This window comes from Pan troglodytes, chromosome X (assembly GCF_028858775.2).
Source record: "Pan troglodytes isolate AG18354 chromosome X, NHGRI_mPanTro3-v2.0_pri, whole genome shotgun sequence".
NCBI lineage: Eukaryota > Metazoa > Chordata > Mammalia > Primates > Hominidae > Pan > Pan troglodytes.
Window position 1 is genome coordinate 15,094,185 of NC_072421.2, and position 8,910 is coordinate 15,103,094.

Consider the following 8,910-nt stretch of genomic DNA (forward strand, 5'->3'; position numbering starts at 1 on the left):
GACTTCATGACCAAGAACCCAAAAGCAAATGCAACAAAAACAAAGATAAATAGATGGGACTTAATTAAACTAAAAAGCTTCTGCACAGCAAAATAATCAGCAGAGTAAACAGACAACCCACAGAGTGAGAGAAAATCTTTGCAATCTATACATCTGACAAAGGATTAATATTCAGAATGCACAAGGAACTAAAAAAAATTAGCATAAAAAAACCGAACAATCCCATCAAAAAGTGGGCTAAGAACATGAATAGACAATTCTCAAAAGAAGATATACAAATGGCCAACAACCATATGAAAAAATGCTCAACATCACTAATGATCAGGGAAATTAAAATCAAAAACACAATGCAATACCACCTTACTCCTGCAAGAATGGCCATAATCAAAAAATCAAAAAATAATAGATGTTGGCATGGATGTGGTGAAAAGGGAACCCTTATACACTGCTGGTGGGAATTTAAACTGATACAACCACTATGGAAAACAGTGTGGAGATTCCCTAAGGAACGAAAAGTAGAATTACCATTTGATCCAGCAATCCCCTTACTGGGCATCTACCCAGAGGAAAAAAAATGTTATTATACAAAAAGGATACTTGCACATGCATGTTTATAGCAGCACAACTTGCAGTTTCAAAAATATGGAAGCTGCTCAAATGCCCATCAGTAAATGAGTAGATAAATTGTGGTATATATATACACCATGGAATACTACTCAGCACAAAATAATGGCATTTGCAGCAACCTGGATGGAGTTGGAGACCATTATTTTAAATGAATTAACTCAGGAATGGAAAACCAAACATCATATGTTCTCACTCATAAGTGGGAGCCAAGCTATGAGGATGCAAAGGCTTAAGAATAATACAGTGGACTTTGGGGACTCGGGGGAAAGGGTGGGAGGGGGTGAGGGCAAAAAAGACTACAAATTGGTACAGTATATACTGCTTGGGTGACGGGTGCACCAAATCTCAGAAATCACCACTAAAGAACCGATGTAACCAAACACCTCCTGTTCCCCAAAAAAACCTATGGAAATAAAAAGTAAGTTTTTTAAAAAAAGAAAAGAGAAAGAAACATTAAAGGCACAAAAAAGAAAAAGGAAATGGAGCTTAAATTGCTGAAGACAACATTTAAATTGTCATTTAACATTTTCATATAAGGTAAAATAATTCCAGTATCTTGGACTCTGAGAACCTGTTTCTCTATTTGGCAACACCTTTTTAAAGTGGTAGAGTTTTGGAGTAGGATTAATACCAGGCAAGCCTTGGGTTAGGGAGAAAAGCCAGAGAAAGAAAGATTCTTTAATTCTCCAGTTAAAAATGTTAATTCTGGTCAACAATTTTTTTTAGCGTTTGAAAACTTCTCAGGAGGCCCCTTCAACTTTTTACTCCCTTTATTTTTCTCTTTACTTGTCTTCATCTTCCTTGGTTTTTCTTTCTGCTTTATTCCAGTGTGGTGTCATAGTATAGTTTTAATCAGATTAATCTGTGTACAATCCTTGCCTTTCCTAATAAAATCTCATTTTTTGCCTTAAAACCCATTAATATGCTATATACTGTTTATATTTACCCATTTGTATAGCAATTTCTATGTTTACCACTTTTTTTTGCATCTTATACTTTCATTTTGAGAGCATTTTTCTTCTTCCTGAAATAGTCTTTTACTCTTATTTTATTTTTCTTTTATTCCCTTCCTCGAGTTCTAATGGTAGCAAGCATTTCAGTTTTGTCTGTTAAGTATATTTATTTCACTCTTGTTTTGTTTTTTAAAATAACTTTGCAGATATATAATCCTATGTTGGCAGTTACCTTCCCTGAGTATATGAAGTCATTTCACTGTCTTCTTGTCCTGTTATTATTGCTGATAATTCAGCCATTCAACTGTCACCTAGTAATTTAAAAAAATCTATTTCCAACTGATCTGAAGGTTTTTTCTTTGTCTTTAGCTTTTAAGTTTCACGTTCAGTACAATGTATTTAGGTGTGGATATTCAGAATTTTTCCTGAATTTCATTGGAATTCCTAATCCTGATGATCCCAGTTTTTTTAAATCAATTTTGAAAAATTTTAGCCATTGCCTCTTTAAAAATCAATTCTGCTGTTATTTCTTTGAATCACCCACTTGATACGTGTTAGATCTTGTCTTTCTATCCCCGGTGTTTCTTAACTTCTCTTTGATGTTTCCAAATTATTTGTCTCTGTCTGCTATTTTCTGAATAGAACTTTTGGTCTATCTTCCAAGTCAATACTTATAAGTTAAATCTAATATTATTTTAAATAGTTAGACTTCTAAATGTTAATTATTATGCTTTTCATTTCTAGATATTCTATTTGGTTATTTTTGAGTCACTTGTTTCTTACTCATTCTTTGCCTTTGTAATTGTTAGACATATTTAATACATGTATTAAAAATTCTCCTGGCTCTTACTCATGAGGTCCTTGTTATGCCATGTGTCTTGAGATTTGTGTTTGCAAATCATATCCATTAGAACTTTAGCTGAAGAAAAACCTTGAGATGTGTGTTGAAATTTGTTTCCCCCAACTGAATTTTCATTGCTTCTATCAGAGATACTTGGGATCACCAACTTAAAATAACTTTAAATAAATTTTTGGTTTGAGGTGTTTGGATCATAGAGTTACTACTAATTATAGTCACAAACCTACATGATGTTTTCCCTTGTTCACAAACTCTCAGAGGCTTTTAAGTTCCATTTAGAGTCAAGTTTTGAATATGCATGTTGCCTGCTATCCCTCCTTTTGTATAGCACACTTCATGGCTCATATAGTAGAGGGTCTTCAAGTAGATTATCCACCTTACCTTGGCTCTAGCGTTTCTCTATTATCCCCTCCCTCCCACACCAATGTGCATTAAAACTAAAGTCATAGGTGTCTGGGATCAAAAGGTACTCTAAGCTAATCTGTCTTTAGCATTTAAATTTTACTCTAAATCTATGCTTTCTTGTTTTGGACCTCTGAGAATTTTTCTTCATGGCCAATTCACCTTTGTTTTTAAAAACATACATTTTATCCATAAAATTTAGATGTTTTGTAGTGAGAGGTTTTTCAATCTATTTAATCTTATTTCTTGCCTGAATTAGATGATGTCATAGAACTCTCTCTGCAAATATTAATACTGGCCATCCCTTTACCTAACTGTTGTAACTAATCTTCAGAGACGATGCCCCAGTGAACCGTACCTTCTGGAATTCACACCCTAGAGAAGTCTCCTCTTATGTTGAAACTGAGCCGGCCATACATAACTAGTAAAATGCAAGAAACTGTGACATTACATGACTCCCAAGGCTAGGTCATATGAAGCCTTGTAGCAGCATCTTCCTTGTTTTTTTGGAATGCTCACTGTTGGGATGTACCTTCTTGTACCCAGGCACCATGGTATAAGGAGCCCAACCTCCAGAAAGAGGCCACATGTAGGTCCTCTTGTAACTGTCCCAGGTGAACTCCTATTCAGTATCCAACAGCCAGTACCAAATACCAGTCATATAAGCAAGCCATCTTGGAAGTTTGGTCCAGTTGAAACTTCAGATGACTCAAGCCTCAGCTTCCATGTAACAGCTAGAGAGATTCCAAACAAGAATCTCTGGATGAACCCACTCAATCTACTGGATCATGAAAGATATTAACAAATTATTGCTTTAAGCCAGTAAGTTTTTGGATAGTTTATTACACAACCATACATTACCAGATCAACAGTCAAGACGTTTTGAATTAGTAGCCCTTGTATCTCTTTGCAAATCTGTAGTCTAACATGCTATGTTGATATTATAAGGCATTTTAATTTTCAAACTCTTTGAACAAGAGCACCTAATTTTTGCATCATATATAATCTATGCACATCAATTAACAACTATGAGTATATGAAGATAGATAACTAATAGAGATACTATTTACTCTAGGTATTAATTATTTAAATATGTGCCATTTAAAAAACATTAGAAGATTGTATTAGTCCATTCTCATGCTGCTATAAAGAACTGCCCAAGACTGGGTAATTTATAAAGGAAAGAGGTTTAGTTGACTCACAGTTATGCATGGCTGGGGAAGCCTCAGGAAACTTACAATCATGGCAGAAGGGGAAGCAAACATGTCTTTCTTCACATGGTGGCAGAAGAGAGACTGAGTGCCAAGCAAAGAGGGGAAAGCCCCCTATACAACCATCAGATCTTGTGAGAACTCACTATCATGAGTGAGCATGGGGTAATAACCACCTTCGTGATTGAATTACCTCCCACCGGGTGCCTCCCATGACATGTGGGGATTATGGGAACTACCATTCAAGATGAGATTTGGGTGGGGACACAGCCAAACCATATCAAAGATCATATAAGAACACATCTTCATAATCTCAGTATTGAAAAATATTTCTATTCTAAGATAAAAACAGTAAAAACCATAAGGAAAAAGATGAATAAATGTTACCAAGATAAAAACAGTAAAAACCATAAGGGGAAAGATTGACAAATGTTACCAATAATATTTTATTTATAAAGTTTATAAATTTATTAATATTTGATTTATAAAATTTATTTTAATAATATCAAGAAAGTGAAAAGCCACAAACCAGGAAATATTTGTAAGACATAAACTGGCAAAGCATTGTTATAAAATAGTCTTTATACATATAGAAGACAAAGGAAACAACTTAATTGAATAGTTTTCAAAAAAATTAACAGGTATTTCACAGATGGAACACAAATGGTCAGTAAACATATTGAAATGGTACTGAACCCTTAGTAATCAGATAAATGTACACCAAAATCACAGTGAGATACTATTTAACATTGTCCAGGTTGGCAAAAATTAAAGTCTGAAGAGGCCAAGTGTTGGTAAAGATATAAAGTTATATCTTTTTTACTTAGTTATAACCTTTTTACATTATGGCAAGAGCATAAATTTTATAACACTTCAGAAAACAACTTGGCATCCTCTAATAAAATGGAAGCTGTGCATATATTAGGACCCAATGGTTCTTCCTCTAAATATGCATGCTAGAGAAATTTTGCACATGTACAACAGAAGAAATGTATAAGAATATTATGCAGCATTATTATAGCAAAAAACACACAAAACTGGAAATGATCCAAAGCCCATCAGCAGTGAAACAGATAAAGAAATTGTGTAATGTTCAAAGGATGGAGAAATACAGCATGAAAAGGAATGAATCCTTGATATGTACAATTACATAATATTGACCTAAATCACAGAATACATTCTCATTCAATTTATGTACTGTCTAAAACATGAGAAATTAAACTGTGTGTGTGTGTGTGTGTATGTGTGAAAACAAAATGCTAAGAAAATTTTTCAGTAGGAAAGCTGACATAAGACATCAGGTGGCCAGGTGCGGTGGCTCATGCCTGTAATCCCAGCACTTTGGGAGGCCACGGCGGGCCGATCACGAGGTCAGGAGATCGAGACCATCCTGGCTAACACAGTGAAACCCCGTCTCTACTGAAAAAAAAAAAAAATTAGCCAGGTGTGGTGGTGGGTGCCTGTAGTCCCAGCTACTTGGGAGGCTGAGGCAGGAGAATGGTGTGAACCCAGGAGGCGGAGCTTGAAGTGAGTCGAGATTGCGCCACTGCACTCCAGCCTGGGCAACAGAGCCAGACTCGGTCTCAAAAAAAAAAAAAAAAAAAAAAAAAAAAAAGAGATCAGGTAATAGATTACCATTCAGTAGGATTCAGAAGTGTTGGTGATTTTTTGTGTCTTATGTTATCTGTGGCTACAAGGCAATTTATTTTATTATTATGTATAATTTATATGTATTATACACAATTGTGTAAGTGTATAATATTTCATCATATGCCATTTTCAAAATGCAATGAATATTTCAATTAGTGGTGAACTTAATCAAAAATGAAGCTTAAAAAGAAGTCTGAGAGATAAATCCCAATCCAAGAAATGAGTAATGGGAACAGATGTAAATATTCAGTTTCTCAAATGAGTATTTAAAAGTTAGAGGTGACATCCTCAGTCTACTTTATATAGGTTTCACACAGCTTTTTCACATTTCAACTATAGTCAGATCCCATTATTCTAATGTCATATTTATCATGAAACCTTCCAAGGCAGCATGTACCTAGGAAGCTTACACACTGCCCAGGCCTATGGGTTACTTGGCAGCCCAGTGGCTATATTTTCATTCTGGCTTATATGTCAGGTTATTAGGTATTATAGAATTAGTATGTCACATTCCTGATTAATAACATATTTGAGGCTCTAACAAGATTAATTTTATAAACCTGCAAGGCTAAGAACCAGGATTTAGACTGTGAAGAATACATGGATGAATGCCACATTTTGAAACGTCTTGGGTATCAGTAAGCTGATCTCCCTAGATACTGTAACCTAGAGCCCCGCTTTCATAATATTTATTTTCCTTATTTTCACATATAGATAGGTCTTAAGTCCCTACAAAGAAGAAATAATGCTTCATATTACTTTGTCTAATCTTCAAAGAAATAACAGTATTTTGCATAAAGTAAATGCCTAACTAATATTCGTTGACTGGTTGATTGGTATAGGACTGTTGGGTACACATGCACTAATGAGTTAGCATCTATATTATGCTTCAAAATAATAAAGTCATCATTGTCTATAATGAATGTAATTCCATGTCAGCTACAAAATGCTAACTTACTTGCAAATATAAAAATATTGCTATTGTTCAACTTCAAATAATTCACTCTTTCCAAATTCAGCTTCTTTTCAGCATTCTCTGAATCCAAGGCAATCCAGAAGAGACATTTTATGGAATGGGGGTTAGATACTCATGAAGTCAACAACAAAAATTTCAAATGTGAGAACTCCCCAAAATACATTTTCAGCGAGGGTATCATGATAACGAAGGTGATGTCAAGGGATTTTTCACATCAGTGGCAGAACAAAACCTAGAAGATTCTAAGACAAGTGCTACTGCAACAATCAATCTCATTGTTATTCATTATTATCATCTTTAGAATTGTAGCAAAGGAGAAATCTTTCTAATGCATCCAAGTGGAATTACATTTTATTTATTCTCCAAATTACTGTTTGTCCTGTTAATGTTTGTGAAAAGAAACGCTGCATTTCTCACATTAGCCAACAGGGAAGCAATCACTTGCCATGAATCATCACTGGAAATATAAATTGTTTCAAGCATTTGACACATTTATGGCCTGTGAACATTGAACACTAATAAGCAGAACTCCAGTCCTAAAATAATTTTTCTGACTTCCAAACAATTTAATCCAGAAATGTTCTGGACAGACATCCAATTGCCTGCATGGAGCCTGGAAGAGCAGTGATTTCCCATTTAGGCTTCATGTCCTTGAAGCTTGTCTCTCTGCATGATGGGCATCTTTATGCCTTCTGCAAAATAAAAAGGAGAGAAGCAAGCTGGACTTTTGAAAATTAGAGAGAGTAAATGCAGAGTGACATCAGCTCTAAGTGTTCTTGCTCCATGGACATTGCTGGCCATTGAAAACAGCTTTAAATTCATCAGTACCAATGCTTGTAGCAGCCTGCACAAATCAATGTACAGAAACTATGCTTTGTTTTCATCATTTTTTATTACTATGCTTCTAACAACTTATCTAATCCAACAGAGTGGGCTCTTTAATATGCCTTTGATTTCCAATATAACCAATGCAAGGAAATAAAGGACATATGGGCCAATCACTGGCCATGAAAGTCAAGAGCCATTGTGGACTCTGCAGTGGTAACTCAGAGGTCTCACTTTGAGAGAGAGACTCTCTATCTGATCCCTGAGATATTTGTGATGCTTAATTTAAGGTGTCACCTTGACTGGATTAAGAAATACCTAGAGAATTGGTAAAGCATTATTTGTGGGTGTGTCTGTGAGGGAGGGTGTTTCCAGAGGAGATTGGCATATGAGTCAGTGGAGTGAGTGGGAAAAATCCATCCTCAATGTTGTGGGCACCATTCCATAGGCTGGGGTCCTGGATAGGACAAAAAGGCAGAGGAAAGGCAAATTCATTTCTCTCTCTCTCTCTCTCGAAGATAGGACACACTTTTCCTTTCATTGAACATCAGGGTTCCAGGCTCTCCATCCTTCGGACTCCAAGACTTGCATCAGTGCCCTCTCCCAGATTCTTAGGCCTTTAATTTCAGATTGAGAATTACACCATTTGCTTCCTTGGTTCTGAGGTTTTTGGACATGGACTGAGCCATCCACCAGCATCAGGGTGTCCAGCTTGCAGATGGTCCAGCTTGCAGATGGTCATAGGACTTAGTCTCCATAAGTGCATGAGCCATTACCCCAATAAATCTCTGTCATATATCTATACAGGCATACCTCAGAGATATTGTAGATTTGGTTCCAGACCATTGCGATAAAGTGAATATCATAATAAAGTGAGTCATACAAATTTTTTGGTTTCCCAGTGCATATAAAAGTTATGTTTAGTGTATTAAAGTGTGCAATATTATGTCTAAAAATAATGCACATACCTTAATTTAAAAAATACATTATTGCTAAAAAATGCTAACTATCATCTGAGCCTTCAGTGAATTGTAATCTTTTTTCTGGTAAAGAGTCTTGCCTCTATGTTGATGGCTGCTGACTAAACAGGGTGGTGGTTGCTGAAGGTTGGGTTGGCTGTGACAGTTTCTTAAAATAAGACAATATTGAAGTTTGCCACATAGATCGACTCCTCTTTTCATGAAATATTTCTCTATAGGGTGCAATGATGTTTGATAACATTTTGCCCCCAGTAGAACTTCTTTCAAAATTGAAGTAAATCCTCTCAAACCCTGCTGCTGCTTTATCAACTAAGTTTATGGAATATCCTGAATCCTTTGTTGTCATTTCAGCAGTGTTCACAGCATCTTCACCAGGAGTTGATTCTAACTCAAGAAACCACTTGCTTTGCTTATCCATAAGTAACAA